Consider the following 18,985-nt stretch of genomic DNA (forward strand, 5'->3'; position numbering starts at 1 on the left):
CCCAACCACAGGATGGCAAGGAAATGCAATGGGACCATGTGCCTGGAGTGGGAGGAGAAGTGCAACAGCACTAAGGACTACCAAAGTGTACTAAGTATTAAAGCTGCTAAATAGGGCTATTCGACAGGGGAGGGGAAATGAGGGGTGGCAGGTAAATAGGGGAAAGAGTTTTGTTGTTGTTGTTAGCATTTGGATTTTCTTAAACTTTGAAAGATTGAAGTATGACCATAGAGATAAGTGAGCAAATCATAAATGTACAGCTCAATGAATGATCAGAAAGTGAACTCATTTGTAAAATTACCACCTAGATCAAGAAATAAAATATTACCAGTTCCCTAGAAACCTCCAATTTCTACTTCCATTCTTCCTCCCAAAGTTATCCTATAGACTAAAAATTTAAAAGAAATATATATTTTCATACCCATCATGAGGGAAGTAGAAAGTATCATTCCTTTGGGGTTTCTCTAAACCTTGGGGAGAATGACTATATTGTTATTTTAGATAACTGAAACCTACAGGGGGTAAAGAATGGGTCTGAGTTTACTAGGAAGTAGCACAAACCAGGGAGAACTAGGTTCTCTGAGACTTGGAGGATGGAAAGTTCTACGAATGGAGATGATACAGATACTTGCTCCCCTGCACTCCTCAAGGTGTCAGGACCTATGATGATGCTATATCTTGCTTCCTGGGAGTTAGCATTGGCCATCTCGGCTTTGGAGGCTTACAGCCCAGGCTGAGGCAGACTGGAATGCTGATGAGTTTCTCTGTGGCAGCTATGCCTGATAAACAACAGAGGGCCAAACTCAACACTGGTACTGGGAAATGACAGGAGAAAGAGAAGTGATAGCAACCAAATCGGACTAAGGCCAGGCCCTGCCCTATTTCCTGGCCAACACTCAGGATTCCTGTTCTATACAATGGGGAGGTGGTGGTGGTGGTAGTTAACTGTCCCAGTAATGACCGCTTTTGTATGTACTCCCAGCCAAGGAGGTGGAGGCACAAAGCCGGATATAATTTAGCTTAACACACAAAACAGGCCAGGCATGGTGGCTCACGTCTGTAATCCCAGCACTTTGGAAGGCAGAGGTGGGTGGATCACTTGAGCTCAGGAGTTCAAGACCAGCCTGGGCAACGTGGTGAAACCCCTCTCTCTACAAAAAATACACGAATTAGCCAAGTGTGGTGGTGCATACCTCTTGTTCCAGCTACTCAGGAGGCGGAGGTGGGAGGATCGCTTATGCCTGGGAGGTCAAGGCTACAGTGAACCCTGATCTTGCCACTGGACTCCAGCCTGGATGACAGAGTGAGACCTTGTCTCAAAAAAAAAAAAAAGATAAAAAAAAGAAGAAAAAAGAAAAACCCCCACAAAAACAGCAAACCCACCAAAATTAAACACCAATAAACAACAACAACAAAATTATGCTGTTTCTAGCCCCTGGATTTAAGGAGCAAATTTAAGTGGAGCCATGTCTGGACTCAGCAGAAAATGTTGCAGTTTGCTGGTGATGTCTACCATGGATGCATCTAAAGCGATGCTGTCTGCCATCTTTGTTGTGGAGTTTGGTAAAATCGTGTTCCTCTCCCTCTTCACTTACAGCGTAGGGTGGGTAGGGCCTCTTTCCTCAGTTGTTATCTGAGCAGAAGATAGTAATTCCATCTTCCTTCAGTGCCAGGTGGGCTGTGAATGGGAACTTGTCCTCAAAATGCAGTTTCACCTTCCTGTTTTTGTTGATGTCCAAGTCTGAGGTAAAGCAGCAGAGCAGAGGGCCGGCAGTGTGTGCGTTCTCTGTGAAGCCCAAGGTGTACCAGTGCCCTGACATAAACTGGGGAGGGGGAACACAATAAGTGTATCATTCTGGGTCCAACCAGAGAAGAAGATGGATATGTATATATAATTCATTTGGAAGACAATTATAGGAGCTGGCTAAGCAGCCTCCACAAGGCTGTTTCCTTGACTAATGTTTGAGCCTGAAGCCCATGAGCAGGCAGGCAGGGAGGAGAGCTGATGACAGCAACCTAGAACCCCATCGGGCCAGACTGAAACTCATCCTTTTTTTTCCCTCTCACCTTGATGATGAGGGTATCCTGCAGAAGTTGAGGCCCTGTGTCATGTTGCTGAACAAGTCAACACCCACCTCAGGGGTCAGAGAAGCTGTGGGAAGGTCCAGAGGGAAGGGAGGGCAGCGACAGGCCCAACCATGCTTCATGTCAACAAGGTGAGTCAGCAGATCAGCAAAGCCTGTCCATGTGCTGCAAAATGGCTGTCCCCACCATGCCTCCTTCCATCTCTCACGAGAGAGTAACCCTTTAGCTCTTTCTAACCGGAAACATAGGAGAAAGAATTCTGGGAAATGTAGTCTAGCCTAGCCAAGTTAGCACATTCCAAAGCCACTGGACTAGGTATTGAGCCAAGCCTCACTAAGGCTGTGGCTCTGCCCACTTCTCAGGAAGTGAGTTTGGTCTTTAAACCAATACCATGTGGCCTCCCCTGTTTCCCCAGCTGTTTTCTGCCCCTGCTGGCAGAGCCACTTATGTTAGTCCAGACCAAGGAGCAGACACCAGACTAGATTACATGTGCAAGATATTTACTAGGGGAAACACCTATGAAAGAAAACAGGGAGGAAGCCAAGAGAAGCTTGGAGAGCTTTCATACCATGATGTGAGTCCAACCCCGGGGAAGGAAGAAATGAAGGTTGGATAGAAATGACAGACTTTGATGCAATTCTAAGGAAAGTTGGGAAATGCTGCCTGTCAGAGGAGCCCTGCTTTTCCCTGAGGCAGGTCTGCTTTAGTATTATCCCGATGTGCTTAGGAGCAGCATTTGGGAAGTGTGGCCTGCAGGAAAACGCAGAGATGGATTTCAGAGCACAGCGTTGGGGGCCCTCGATCAATTGCTGTCTCAGCAATAGGAGGTCCAAGGGTGCCTTGTCCTGGCCACATTGCCTTGTTCTCATTTCTTGCTTTGGTCAAAACTCAGAACCAGCCCACCTTCCTCTTTTAGAGCACGAGAAGTAACTAACTAGGGCCAGGAGTCTTGCTGGCGCCTCTTTTGCCCAATGCCTGATTTCTGTTCAATCAGAAGAAGCTTTGTCAGGAGCAGATGGTGGCCATACTTGGAGTTGAGGGGGGTTCCAGAATATTCAAGGAAGATGGAATTGTTGCCTTGATCTTACAATTGGTCTAACCTTAGGTCATTTTATGAAAGTATTTGGCTAAATATTAAACACTCCTGATGCCCTGTGATTTATTACATATTTCTTAAAGGAAAAAAAAAACAAAACAAAAAAACAGAACCAGTGAAGTTTTCTGCTATGAAGGGGGAAGTATGGGATTTGCTAGAGATAGGGATTTGGAAAATATAGGTCAAGGCATTTTCTGCAGTCTTTTATTTCTATTCTCTTGAGAAATCAAAGGTAAGCATCTGTAACAAATGAACGTAATGAAATGGAAATAATTTTTGCCTAGGCATTGGAAAGGTAAGGATTCATTAAAATGTTAACTCCTGGAAGGCAAAGATTGCTTTTCTGAAGCTGTGTGACACCTAGCGGGTATCTGTACAAAAGAGGACTTAGTTGCTCTTTGGCAGTGAGTCTTTTGAATTTTTGGCTTTCTTTTCATCGTTGCGTAATAGCAATAATAAATAAATTCACATTGTTCATGGGAAATGTGGGGTGGAATGCACCACAGCCTTACCAAAGCCTGCTCTTAGTATCTCGCGTTTATAGCAAACAAACTCCACTTTTGCAATAAGTGTAAATGACACTTTTGCAATTCTATTTGTTCTGTAATGCTCACTCACCAGAGATTTTTCCAATCAAGCATACAGTCCCCATCATGGTTTCTCATCTGTGCAAAGATGGAGTGTGAGTTGCTCTACTTGACCTTTGTTCTCAGTTTTCTGCCCTTAGGGTCAAATTATGCGCTTTTAATGAGAATTCGTATCATTTTTTTCAAAGAAAACACGAAGGGCTGATTGGCTAGATTGTTGAAGCCTGTACTGACAGCTAATAAATGAAAAGGATCATCAAGAAATCATCTCCCTTCCAGTGTACCTGCCTAACGGGAAAAACACAGGTAAATTGTCTTTATTCCCTGTTAAGCCCTAAAATTGGGAACAACAGTTCCATCGGATTCAAATTCCCTAGAGAGCATTCGTTTTTTCACGTTTTACAGATGAATAAACCTCACACGCTCATTAGGCCCCATCGACCTCCTAATCAGCTCAGGAGATACTGAAAAGCAACCCTCTATTAGTAATTCCTGGCTAGGGCACTGACTTGAAAGAACTTGTTTTCCCCTAATTTAGAGCAGTCCCCTGGGTGTAGCAATATTTGTGGGAGCTTGGTAAACAGTCTGTCTGACACACTGCAGTTGCTGGCAGCTTCACACCTGGATCCTCATCAGGTCTAAAGACTGAGAAGTGAATTCATTACTATCTCCCAGACAAGGCCCTGCACTAGTGCAACAGTTACCAGGAACTGGGATGAAGAATGAATTGGGGCCAGGTACAGTACAGTGGCTCATGCCTGTAATCCCAGCACTTTGGGAGCCCAAGGTGGGCGGATCACTTGAGGTCAGGAGTTCAAGACCAGCCTGTCCAACATGGTGAAACCCCATCTCTACTAAAAATACAAAAAGTTAGCTGGGCATAGTGGTGAGTGCCTGTAATCCCAGCTACACGGGAGGCTGCAGCAGGAGAATCGCTTGAACCTAAGAGGCAGAGGTTGCAGTGAGCTGAGATCATGCCACTGCACTCTAGCCTGGGCAACAGAATGAGACTCTGTCTCAAAAACAAAACAAAACAATGAATTGGAAATACGCTGAGAGCCCCAACCTTGGATTACTTAGAAAACAAGCCCGAATATCTTTTCCATTGATAACAGTGTCTCTGTTTACCCATTTTCTTGCACTTCATTCTTCATAGCCAGGCCCATCAATTTTGCCTGTAAAAAGTCTCTCATAGCTGCCTCTTTCTCTCCTTTTTTCTCCCACAATCAGGGCTTGTATTCAGCTACATTGTAAGGTACAGGTAAAGCCATCATAGCTGGCAAATAGTCACTGGTGATTGCTTCCCTCAACCCCATTTTCAGCCCTGGGCCTCTCTCCTTGGACCCAGCGCACACCAGAGCACCGGGCTGGCCAGAGCTCCAGACTGGTTAGATGATCTGCTCTGCCTAGGTCCTTACCACCTGCGATAGGCTGATAAAAGTCCCCAAAGACATCAGGTCTGTGGTCGCTTACCTTAAAAATCAAACACCTGTGAATATTATTTTAAGTGGTCAAAGATGTGATTAAGTGAAGGATTTTGAGATGAGGAGATTGTACTGGATTATCTGGGTGGGCTTTAAATGCAATTACATGCATCCCTCTAAGAAGGAGGCAGAGAGAGATATGACAGCTGACACACAAAGGAGAAGGCCATGTGAATATGAACAGGGAGAGACTTGAAGATATTGGCCTTGAGAATTGAAGCGTTGTAGCCATAAACTCAGGAATACCAGAGCTACCAGAAACTGTTAAGAGGCAAGTAACACATCTTCTCCTATGGTTTTTGGCAGAAGCGTGGTCCTGTTGACACCTCAATTTCAGACCTCTGTGAAATCCAGAACTGTGACAGAATAAATTTCTGTTGTTGTAAGCCTCCCAGTTTGTGGTAATTTGTTATAGCAGCAAATTATAGCAGCAAATTAGTTTCTCCTAAGAAACTAATATACCACCTTGTTCCAGAATCATAGCAGCCTCCCAGCTGACTTCTTTTTTTTTCTTTTTTTTCTTTTTTTTTTGAGATGGAGTCTCTGTCATCCAGGCTGGAGTATAGTGGTGTGATCTCAGCTTACTGCAACCTCTGCCTCCCAGTTGCAAGCGATTCTCTTGCCTCAGTCTCCCGAGTAGCTGGGATTACAGGCGCCAGCCACCACTCCTGGCTGATTTTTTTGTTTGTTTGTTTTTAGTAGAGATAGGGTTTCACCATGTTGGCCAGGCTGGTCTCGAACTCCTGACGTCAGGTGATCCACCCACCTCAGATTCCCAAAGTGCTGGGATTATAGACATGAGCCACTGCGCCCCGCCCCAGCTGACTCTTGCGGGCCAGTTCTCTCCTCCCTAACCCGCCCTGTGTACTTAATTTTCCTGAGCTCCTCTGCATGGTTTCCAAAACTTTCTATAATCTGTTCCTCTCTCTTACTGGCACAGCTTTAGTTCCCATGAATAGTAATGATAGTAATAATAACAACTTTATTGAGTGCTTTCGATGTGCCAAGCACTGTGCTGAAAGCTTTATTGCAAGTATGATATTTCATTCTTGCAACAACACATTGAGTTTAGCATTATTATGCTTTCTTTACAGAAGAGGAAACTGATGCCCAAAGAAGTTAGGTAGCTGCTCACATGAATGGCAGAGCTGCAGGCACCCTCGTGCTCCCAGCCAGTGTACTGTTTTTGTTCTCCCTCCCGTCTGCTTGTCTAAAACTCACCCTCATTCCAGACTCAGTGTATATACCACCTTCTCTCCAAACCAAGTTCTATTCTTCCGTAAAATATCTTCTCAAAATATGATAAAACAAGATTTTTATAAAACGTCGAAAGTACGTTTTTTTTTTTTTTTTTTTTGAGACGGAGTTTTGCTCTTGTCACCTAGGCTGGAGTGCAATGGCACGATCTTGGCTCACTGCAACCTCCGCCTCCCAGGTTCAGGTGATTCTCCTGCCTCAGCCTCCTGAGTAGTTGGGATTACAGGTGCCCCCATGACGCCTGGCTAATTTTTGTATTTCTAGTAGAGATGGGGTTTTGCCATTTGGCCAGGCTGGTCTGAAACTCCTGACCTCAGGTGATCTGCCCGCCTCGGTCTCCCAAAGTGCTAGGATTACAGGTGTGAACCACCGCGCCAGGTCAAAAGTACTTTCCATTCCCTATAGAAAATGTGGAAAATACAAGGAAGAAAATACGACTCTTGAGTATTTCAACCTTGGAGGGTTTTTTTCCCTAAGCGTAATTAAAACTGTAGATTTTAAAAATTAGGATTATTCTTTTTATCCTATTTTGTAATATGGTATTGGCTCAGAAACATAGCCCTTCCCCAAAGTTTTTGTATTGTTCCATGCATGTTAGTTTTCTAAGTAGATTTTAAAAGTAGAAGACAGAGGTCATGATTTATACCATTTCTACATGTCTAGATACCTCAGAGTGTATAATTGGGCACACGGCACTCATTCAATAAACACTTGAATTGACCAAGAAAAATGTTTAATCAACAAATATTTATTGAGTGGGGTTAGGCGTCTCTGACCTTTTAGTTAACAATAAACTTAATTTGTGGGTTGAAAGCGCAGCTAAACAACTCACTTTAGGTTGGAATAACCTGCTGATCTTGGAGACAGAAGCTCATGCCGCTTATTAGTGTCTACACATCAGGTGAGCCATTAAAGCTCTGTCAGCCTCATTTCTCCAACTGTATAGGTGAGAAATGTGTGCTTGATTACCTTATCGACTCTCTCACCTCTTTCAGGATTATGTGAGAACCAAATGAGGTAATGTTCAAATGACATAATACACAACAGCACTCTATAAAATAAGGAGGTATGTTATCATTCTTCTTTCTAACCTTGCTATAGTAGGTGAAATGTGTTCTGAATATGCTTACAATTTGTCCCCACTATTGATCACATCTACATCTTGGTAACGTGATCTAATATTATAGACTCCAAATTATTAGCATATATATTTTAAATTATTACTTTTTTCGGGGGGGGTGGGGGCAGGGACAGAGTCTTGTTCTATTGCCCAGGCTGGAGTGCAGTGGCATGATCACAGCTCACTGCAGACTCAACTTCCCAGGCTCAAGCGACCTTCCCATTTCAGCCTCCCAAGTAGCTGGAACCATAGGCACACCACCATGCCATGCTAATTTTATTTTATTTTATTTTATTTTATTTTATTTTATTTTATTTTATTTTATTTTATATTTTATTTTATTATTTTATTTTTTATTTATTATATTATGTTATGTTATGTTATGTTATATTTTATTTTATTTTTGTAGACATGAGGTCTCCCTATGTTGCTGAGCCTGGGCTGAAACTCCTGGGCTGAAGCGATCATCTTGCCTTGGCCTCTCAAAGCGCTTGGATTACAGGCGTGAACCACCCTGCTTTTCCTGGGATTTTAATTGTATTTACATCAATTTTGAAAACTTAGTTTTAGTGCTCACTGCTAATTCCCTTCAGTCATGACTTTCTTATTCAATGTTTGAATATTTCCAAGTAATTGTTTTAGAAAAAACACGAGTGGTAAATCATCCAGTTCTTTAATGTCTGGACAATGTCTGAATGTTCGTCTGTTGCCTTTATATTAGAGTCGCCAGATACAGGACACCCAGTTACATTTGCATTTTCAGATCATCAATGAAAACATTTTAGTATAAGTATATCCCATGTAGTATTTAGGACATACTTACAGTACAAGCAGATTCATTGTTCATTTTAAATTTAAATTCAACTGGGTGTTATGTTTGTGTTTTTATTTTCTCAACTTGGTAGCCCTAAAATATATACAACAATTTGAGTATAGAATTATTGGGTTATATCCTTTTCCTCTGAAATCTTTGAAAGTGATACACCATTACCTAACCATCTGATTTTTATTCCTCTTTTGGCAACTTTCTTTTTTTGTTCTTCTGAATGTGCTAGGAATTTTTATTTGTTTTTATGATATAAAGAATTTTTAAGGATATATAGGAATTTCAGGCCTTTAATCAAGGCTTATAAGACCTTTGAGACTTCGGCAATTATATCAAGTATCTGGAAACCAATCTTCATGACTTACCTTAAACTTTTCCTCCGCCACCCTTTTTGTTTCAATGTGAACTTGTTGAGGATGTCAGTTGTGTATTCGCATCTCTGAACCTGTAATCCACAGAACAGTGAGAAAGAGAGTTGAAGAAATGTTGGTTACAATATCAAATGAATGAATAGGGGCTGAACATTAGAACTAGCCACATGTTTCTCATGCATCCTGTCGTCAAATGATTGCACAATAGTTAAGTGTAACAATATGAAGATAAACTCTGAGAAAAGTTCCCCAACATAAGGAATCCCCTCAGTAATGAAGCAATGAACATTGGTTTCAAGGAATGGAGAGATTAAAACAGGTCTTGTTTTCTGGTATGGAGGATATGATGCAGAAAAAAATTTAATTACAAAAACATAGGCTATTAGGCTATTATTTTATTCAGAAGCAGAGTGAAATTCATGTTTCATTTTGTCACCCTTGCTGAGAGGCCCAGGAGCATGAGAAAATAATTTTTCCCACTTTGTAATGAATGACAACAGGGTAACCCCACTGTTGAGAAGAGCAACATTCCAGCATTTCACAAAGCCGAGAGGCCAGGGAGAGCTCCTTGGACTGGGTCCAGACTGTTCCTGGAGAGGGTTGTAAAGGGTGAAGGCTTCTGAGGCCATCAGCATGTTGCAAAGGGAGGGAAATACCCTTTGATGTGAGACGGCAACCCTGAGTCAGAGGCCTAATTTCCAGTCTCAAACTGTCTGTAAAATCAAATCACAGTCGGACTTTGCTGTGTAGCTCGTCTCTGAGGTCCTCACCCTCCAGAGAGTGAGTTCATCTTCCTTTAGTTACGAATCTCTCCCAGCTCTTCCATGATTGGAGCAAATAATGCGCATATGGCACGCAGTTCTGCAGGTGCTGTGAGTAAGATTTTTCTCGACTGCTTGTACTTTAGCACAAATTCATTTACTTTAGGGCAATAAAGGTAAATCTTCTTTGAATTATCAAATCTTAGCTGCTAACCTCAGTGAAATTTAAGCTGATTCTAATTTGGATCCCATCTGCCTTGCTTTCCTTTATTGGCTTATTGTTTATTCAGTCACATAGGTTTCCCAGGGCATCTGATTTCCCATGAGGTCCTCTTCTTTAAAAGTTAAGTAACAAAAATAACAACAGTCAACGCCCAGTTTTCTAGAATTCTACCTGGAGCTTTTGTCTCCAGCTGAGCTTGATCTCAGCACCACCCTGAATGCTAACCCTTGGATAGTGGCTGCTACCTCAATAAGCTCCTGAGTCTCTCTCATAATTAAAAGATTGTGTGACTTCAAGAGCCCAGAGGGAAATCCTTCTTATTCCTAGAGCTATATCACCACTGTTTCTGATAAACTATGAAAAAATCAAGTCTTGAGCAACGTCATTGCCAGCTTGTAAACCTGAGTATTGGAATGTCACACTAGGAGTTTTCTAACGGCATGTGTGTGTTTGTGGGTATGTGTAGACCTACATGTAGGCATAACATTGATAACTATGAGTTACGAATGGGTTATGCAACTGGAGAATGAATCAGACCCAGTATAGAGTCTTTTCTATTGCCTCTAGAGATTTATCTTCATCAGAATCAAAGCCTCGACATTTTTAACCATTTATTGAAACTCTGTGGCTCTTTTCTTGAATTGAGATTTGATTCTTATATGAGAATCGGGAAAGGATAACAAGGGAGGCGCTGGTCTCTGTCTGCTGGCAGGTGTTTGGCAATGTTTAGGAGAACGTGCATGTAGTGTTGTATAGGATGAGGCAATGAGGCTATTTCTGGACCTTAGAACTAAGTCTTGCTTTTGTGGAACATCATCATTTCAAGTGTGCTATTTTCCCACGCACTTCCAGGTCATGGTGGCCTCATTGTTCTACACCTGCTATCTTGAGGGGCATGGCCTAACTGTTAATGATGCCATGAATATGCATGAAGAGAAGTCAAGCAGATAGCTCTGATATTAAGAAGTGATAAAAATCATCTTTAATGGATTTAATGTAGTTACCCTAAGCAGGCATCCCAAAGTAACATAAATGCACAGGATAAAATATGCATAGATGAGTTGTATAATTCCCTTATTAAGAAGGATAAGTATTAAGTAATAAGTAATTTTTCACCCAGCTAGAACTGGGAAAGAATGTGTGCACTATTGTATGGCCGCAGACCACTTTGGCACTGACTGTTCTCTTTCTTCCCATTCCATTCCCCATGATTGATCCCGTTGGGTATAAAATACATGAGGAACAAAACACTGCTGAATCTGGGGGAAATGTCATTTGTTTTTTTAATTCTAGGCATTATTTTATACGGTACTGAAGAATCCTTTCAAGGCCAATAATGTGGATGACTCTAGTGAAGTTCATTGTTGAATCCAGGACTTGAGCAGAGAAGAGACTGGACAGGCTAAGAGGAAGGAATTGGGCTTGGTATTATCCAGACACCAGTCATCAACTGTCAGAAAATCACAATGTACCATACTGATTGTAAGGAAAGGGCTGATTAAAGGAATATGCTGTGCAATGTCTGATGTCAGACTGGGTGGAAGGACTCATATGCAAAGCAAATTCTGGATGTGCAGGTCAGGTTTGGGGTTCTGAAATATGATTTTGCACAAGGGGGAGACCACAATGCCTGGGCTTGCTTCTATAGCAGAGAATACTCAGTGACATGAGGGGAAGATCTGGTGGTGGATAGCAAGGCCCTGCAAGGGACCTAGAGACATCTGGGTAAGAATGTTAATATGCAAGGTGCATGTTAGGAACACAGACAATAAATGCCTGGGTTGCAGAGTCAGAGCCCAGACAGAAAACACTTGAGCTCCAGGAACAGTGCCCAGACGTGGCATGCCTAGGCAAGGGGACCGAGCCTCATGACACAAAAACTGAGAAGCATCAGCAGCAAGGTGATAATGACACCAATAATGATTACAGTAATAAACATGAATAACCATAGCTCATACATACTGAGCACTTGTTATGCGCCAGGCTAAGTGCTTAATGCATACATGTTTTTTATTCTCATTTAACAGGGGAGAAAATTGAGGGCTAGAGACATGAAGTACACAGTTCAAGGTGAAACAGTGCTAAGTGGCAGAGCTGGGATTTGAACCCAGCTTTGTCTCACTCCCAAGCTTCCCTCTTTTCAGGACAGATTCTGATAGAATTTCCTTCCCAAGGTTGTGATGAGGCTGGAGCCTACAGCAGGGATGGCACACAGGTACACATCAAAAGCAGATCAGTGCTGCTTCCAAAAATTAACATAAGTAAATATCAAGCCTGGTTATGCAAAAGGAATTCTAGCCTTCAAGACCTCTAAAAGGTAATCACCCCACCGTGCCTAACATGGATGAAGATCTTCACGGAAATCTATTGTCTGTTTTGAGGATATAGATAATGCAATTAAAATATAAAGCAATATTGCTGGGGACTGCATGATGGGTTGGGAACTCACATATATCATTTATTGTTTGTTGAATTATGTACCCCAGAGAGTTATGTTGAAGTGCTAATCCGTGGTACCTGTGAATGTGGCCTTATTTAGAAATAGGGCCTTTGTGGATATGATCAACCTAAGATGAGATCATATTATATTAGATCAAGCCCTAAATTTAAAGACGGGTGTTCTTATAAGAGAGAGATTTGGAGACGTACAGTTACCTAAGGAAGAAGGCCATGGAGGATGGAGGCAGAGATTGGAGTTATCCTATCACAAGCCAAGGAAGGACAGGGATTACCAGCAACCAACAGAAACTTGAAGAGGCAAGGGACGATTCTTCCCCAGAGCCTTCAGAGAGAGTATGGCCCCACCAACACCTTGATTTCAGACTTTTAGCTTGTAGAACTGTGAGAGAATAAGTTTCTGTTGTCTTAAGCCATCTAGTTTATGGTAATTTTTTACAGCAGCCCTAGGAAACACATATACCATTGGTGGGCCAGTTATACCTTGATAAAATCTTCGTTTTTGTTGTTGTTGTTGCTGTTTTATTTATTTATTTATTTATTTATTTGAGACTGAATCTCATTCTGTCGCCCAGGTTAGAGGGCAGTGGCACGATCTCAGCTCATTGCAACCTCCGACTCCGGGGTTCAAGTGATTATGTTGCCTCAGCCTCCTGAGTAGCTGGGAGGTGCCCTACCACGCCCACCTATTTTTTTGTATTTTTCCTGGAGATGGGGTTTCGCCATGTTGGCCAAGTTGGTCTTGAACTCCTGGCCTCATGTGATCTGTCCATCTCGGCCTCCGAAAGTGCTGGGATTACAGGAGTAAGCCATCGTGCCTGGCCATAAATTGATAAAATCTTCTTGAAAGCAATTCAGCAAATGCATCAAAATCTTTTTGTATTTTTTGGGTTTTATTTCTAGTAAACTATCTTTGTATGTTCCTCATAAATTGAGATACAGAAAAGCCTTATTGACAGTTGTTGCTTTATGTATAATAGTTTTTAAAAGAAAATAACCTAATAGCTAATAAGAAGAAATGATGAAATAGTCTATGATATAGCCATAGAATAAAATGTCCAGCAATCATTAAGCACTTAAAAAGAAGTTTTTGTAATGTGGGAAATATATAAGTTATAATGGTAAATGAAAAACTGGGAAATAGAATATCCAATTTAATATGATCATAACTCTGATATAATATACATGGAGGAAAACTGGAAGGAAATATATCAAAAGATTAATCGTGATGATCTTTGGGTTTGGGAACTATGGCAAACATTTTTTCTTTATGTCTTGACATTTTAAAATTATCTATAATAAGCACATATTACTTTCTATATGGGGGAAAAAAGAGCTTGTCAAGAAAACTTAGAGGAATTTTATTAGAGAGGTGAAAAGAAAATGCCTCCTGAAAAGTCATCTCTGAAGAATGTAAACCTGTCATTATTTATTTATACTCATGATAAATTAGGAGCAAATATGTTTTAATGTCAACAATGTTAGTAATGCTTATATTTGCATAGAGATTTATAGCACCTCAAAGGGCTTACACTTTGCAAAACATTTTCACCCTGTATCTATTGTCCCATTTGATTCTTAAACTAGTCTGTAAAGAGTAGGTATTGTTATCCTTATTTTACAGACACAGAATCCTGTGATGCTGGTAGAAATAAGAATAGAACAGGGATGGAGCTGAGCACTCCAGGAATTGCAGGCTGTCCACTCCTGAGAGTGGCCTAGGCTCTGCTTCTCACTAGTGCAAGCTTCTACCAGCCCTTCTGCCTGTGGGTTCCAGCTCCCTCAGCTACAAAATAAGGAAGAGGCATTACTTCCCTTGGCTTTAAAAATCATATCATCTTAAAATCTGTGAGGCCTTGAGAGATGATGAATTGCCTAGGAAGTCTTTAACTTTTTGATCCGCCTGATTTCTTCTCAGAGATGAGATAATAGTATAAATTTAAAATGCATTATCTCTTTCTTTACTTCTGCCCAAAATAGAAATCCCTGAAATATCCTCGTTCTGTCTTTTGGAATGGGAACATAAGCAGAGTTCCATGAACGTTGATTTTGTATTCTTCCAGCTCACCTCTCTTATGAACACAGGCTGTGGAAACATTGACACCTTTATATGCAATGATTTATTACCTTATCTCAGGGACAGGATGCAGGACCACAGTGAAATACGCTCTTGTGGACCTGACAGCAGCTCATCAGACAGCCATTCACCTAGCCTGGAAGCTTCTTCTCTTCTGCCTCCTGTTATCCAAATAATAGAAACATAAAATCGAAAGACTGGAGGAGAGCTCTAGGATTGGGGTAAGGATGGCTCCTAAATCACCCAACTCTCTCCCTTTATAGAGGCTCTGTTCATTTGATAATCAATTCCAGAGTCAGAGGAACAGGCATCAGAATATAAAGAAAGGTTTCCCTTTCCACATCCCACTTGCATTAGAGTATAAATTATAAAGCGCACTTTAATTCCACGTCCCAGTTTCCCACAGTACGGAGACTCTAATGGTTTCATCTGAAATTACATTCACTCCAGCCCCATCATTCTTACTCTGTCTCACGAGCTTGCCTGGAGGAGACTGATAAATGGCATCCTGCCAATCAGATCACTCAATGTCTTCAGAGGAAAGCTCCCAGGGCTTCTCTGGAACCTTGGTGTACATTCATACACATTTATTAAGCACTTACTAAGTGCAAGGCAAAATCCAGGGACTTTTGCTTTTCGTTCCTCCCTTCCTTCTTTCATGGAGAATGTTGTTTGAGCTCCTACTTAGAGTGTGACAGATGCAGTGTGGATATAATGATGAATTAGTCACTGCCAAGGAGGAGCTCATGGTCAGTGGGAGGGAGGGAGACATATACATAAACATGAGGCAGCAAGCGGGAGAGGAGAGAACACAGATGTTCAGATGTCAGAGTCAGACCAACTAGGTGTGACTCCCTGCTTGGGTCCTCATTAGCTGCATGACCTTGTGACAGGGCACATCACTTCTATGAGTTATGCCCTTATGAGTGAACTAGAGATGATTATACCCATCTCAAAGGTTGAGCATGCAGATGAAATAATATAACACATGTAAAACATCTAATGCAAAACCCAGGTTATACTAGGTGGTCAATAAATATTAATTTCCTTCCCTCTCAGATACATATGGTATACCATGGTAAGTGCTATGCCATAATTATCTGAGTAATGCTACCCAGGGTTGTATATCCTCAGAGCAAGGGAGAAGACTCAGGCTCTGAACTTCCACCTTTTCAGGGGCACAGCGAGGGTGGTGGTGGGGTAGGTGAACCATAGAGCACTAATGTCACGGGTTTTGGGAGTTTGATGAGTTTCCTGGGGCAGAACATGACTCCATGGAGAAATTAGGCTGCAGCTTCAGCTTTATGCTAAGATATATAAACAATTCACTCACTAGATGGTGTCCTTGAGAGACAAGGAAGTTACCCTGAGGAGAGACTCAAAATGTACAATCTTGTTTGGGCTACTGGCTAGGGATTGGCAAGGAGGGAGGCTTTTGAAGGTAGTGGTCAACTGTCTTCTGGTCTCACTTCCTGAATGTGTCAGATTCCTCCAGAGTGGGAAAGCTGTAAGGAAGCAAACAAGCAAATTAAAGGACAAAGCTTGAATCACAAGAGACACTACTGGAAACTCCCTTTTGTGGCCTAACAAAATTTAAAGCCAGATATGAGTCAGATGAGGACCTTGCATTCTGATACAAGTATGGTTGCAGGCTAACACTAGAGAGGTTACGGGCTGCCTCCAGGAGCCATGGCCAGGCAGGCAAAGGCAGGAGCACAGGGTCACCATCTGTATAAGGAGTGTGTCTATGCAGTGACCAGGGAGCCACAGAGCGAACATCCAGGTAACAGGGAAAGAGAGTAAATGCTACATAGTGAGGAAGTTGAGGACCATCGTGGCTGCTTGGGGACACATTGTGAACACATGAGGGATTTCTCCAGACAGAAGGAAGGTGTTTGAACTTGACAAGCCATCGTAATACTTGCCATGTCTCTGGTCACTGCGACAACTCTGCTCTACAGCTTGAAACCCTTAAGACCATAACTGTTTGGAGCACCTGATCCAAGAGAGACATATTAAAGGTCTTCCAGAGGCCTCCAAGGTGGTCTGTTAATCAGAATCTCTGTTGTTGAGAATATGGATATGAGATAGAGAGAGATTTGGTGGCTGGTGGAGTGGCAGATATGGATAGACCCAGAGAGAAGCAGACATGGAAAAAATAGCTGAGCTCTAGAATAAGATTCATGAACTCCAGCTGCTGATGGGACCAGAAGACAACTCAGTTTCTCGGAGCTCCCTTTGGTTCCTGAACAAAATCTCAGCCCCAGTCTCCTGACATTTGCTATTCCACTCTTCAGCCCTTCATGGGTTTGGTTCTTTGACCTAAATGTGGCTAAGCATCATTGTCATCAGTGTCATCATTTTCTGACTTAGCCTTAAAAATGCCTGCCTAAGAGTTTTCATTCATTCTCTGCAAACTCAAATGCCTGAAACTTTTGTTGTTAGGGACTGAGAAGAGGGGATTCTCACTCTGATGATCCATATTCTTCTATTGTATCACCAGGCTGCCAAGGCCGGGGAAAGCCTGTGTTCCATATAAACGTTATTGGTGCCCAGAGAGAAGGGGATCTGTCTGTTTGAAGATTGGGAAGAAGACTCTGCAAAGGATGTTTTACTTGGATAAAGATGACAAAGGGTGCTGGTGTGGACAGGGGCGAAGAGAGAGGGGATGTGTTCTCAGCAAAGGCAAGACTCCAGCATGTGCAAAGGCACAGAAGAATGAAAGTTTGAGTCATGGGAAGGAGTTGTTCTGTGTGTCTTGGGGGCATGGTGGGCAGTGAGGTAGGGAATACTAGTTGGGCCAGACTGTGAAAGGCACTGAAGCTGTTGTAAGGCTTTCTTCTGGAGGTGAGTGGTGGCTTTTAGTCAAGGGAGGTACACAACCAGTTTTATATTTGACATGGTAACTCTGGAAGTAACTACGAGTTCTGGTTAATGGTAGTCCTATCCAGCAGGCAGGAAGACCATTTGGAAGCTAATGAGACAATTCAGGTAAAAGAAAGTGAGGACCTGAACTGAGGTACTGACAGTGGAGGAGAAAGAGGAGCAAGACTGGGAGAGATTTACAAAGTCGCCATGGCTGGACCTGATGAACGACTGCATATCGTTGATGAGGGAGATGGAGGTAATGCAGGGAGGATGACTCTAAGTTTCTATTTGTGGCAACAGGAGCATGATAGTGATATACATTGAAATAGACATCTCAGAAAGAAGAATATACTTTGGGGGAAAGGTTGATCTCCATTTGGGAAACATTGAGTTTGAGATGCTTCTAGGACACTGCAGTACAGGTGCTGTCAGTAGCTGGAAATAGCATCCTAGAATTCAGGGGAGAGCCAGAGTCAGAGATGTAGATTTGTGAGTATTTGGTGTATATGTGGTTTATGTTATGGGCAAACACGAGATCACCAGGGAAGAGCACCGTGATGGTGATAGAACAAGAGGTCCTAGGATAAAACTGGTGAAGATCAGTGTGAGACGCAGAGGCCTAAATCTAGAAGACCTATTGAGTTGAAGAAAAGTGACGAATAAAGGCAGATTGTACTCTTTCAGTCTAGGCTTCATGAGGTTGAGCCCTTTGCTTTGCAGGTTTAGAAGTTTGTCTTTATTAGTTCACCTAAGGGATGAACTGACCAAGGTCTTGACATCTGATTCATCTAACCAAACTCCTAAGAATCTGCTTCCTAAACTAGAATGAGGTTCTATTAATTCACAGGTGGAAATACTAAGATGCACAAAACCAATCAGGTACTGATGAAAGCATATAAACTCCAAACTCATATTGCTTTGTGTGTTATCTGCTTCAAGGTAGAGCCATTTCTATTAAAAAAACTAGTATTGGCTGTCTTCAATAGTGTTCAGGTGTCCTATGGAATAATACAGGCATACCTCATTTTATTGTGCTTCACTTTATTGTGCTCTGCAAATACTGTGTTTTTTTTAACAAGTTGAAGGTTTGTGGCAACCCTGAGTCAAGCAAGTCCATCAGCACCATTTTTTCCAACAACACTTGCTCATTTCATGTGTCAGTTTCAGCAATTTTTAGCAGTACAGTATTTCTAAGTTGAGGTATGTACATTGTTTTTAAAGACGTAATGCTATTGCACACATAGACTACAGGATAGTATAAACATAATTTTTATATGCACTAGGAAATAAAAAAATTTGTGTGACTTGTTTTACCATAATATTTGCTTTATTGCAATGGTCTGGAACCAAACCCACTATATCTCCAAGGTATGCCTGTTGTGTGACTGAAAGCCCCCAAACTAAGTGTACTGTAGTTAAATAAGTTTGATAAAACTTAAGTCCTTCTCATGGATGTTCACAAAGTACATATGAATTAAAGACTTTAAGAACTTCTAGGCTGGGCGTGGTGGCTCACGCCTGTAATCCCAGCACTTTGGGAGGCCGGGGCAGGCAGATCACGAGATCAGGAGATCGAGACCATCCTGGCTAACACAGTGAAACCCCGTCTCTATTAAAAATACAAAAAAAATTAGCTGGGCATGGTGGCAGGCGCCTGTAGTCCCAGCTACTTGGGAGGCTGAGGCAGGAGGATGGCGTGAACCCAGGAAGCGGAGCTTGCAGTGAGCCTAGATCGCACCACTGCACTCCAGCCTACGCGACAGAGCAAGACTC

The 18,985-nt window shown here is 42.1% G+C and overlaps 1 long non-coding RNA gene across 1 annotated transcript; it reads right to left on the reverse strand.

Annotated features, from left to right (window-relative positions):
• Window positions 1–1,384: 1,384 nt before the first annotated feature.
• On the reverse strand, window positions 1,385–18,699 carry LOC116275246. Its single transcript, XR_004184203.1, has 3 exons — window positions 14,395–18,699; window positions 8,821–8,900; window positions 1,385–1,823 (listed from the first exon to the last, which is right to left on the reverse strand). It is a non-coding gene; the product is annotated as an uncharacterized LOC116275246 (long non-coding RNA).
• Window positions 18,700–18,985: the final 286 nt, after the last annotated feature.

The sequence above is a fragment of the Papio anubis genome, chromosome 6 (genome assembly GCF_008728515.1).
Source record: "Papio anubis isolate 15944 chromosome 6, Panubis1.0, whole genome shotgun sequence".
In the NCBI taxonomy this organism is placed as follows: domain Eukaryota; kingdom Metazoa; phylum Chordata; class Mammalia; order Primates; family Cercopithecidae; genus Papio; species Papio anubis.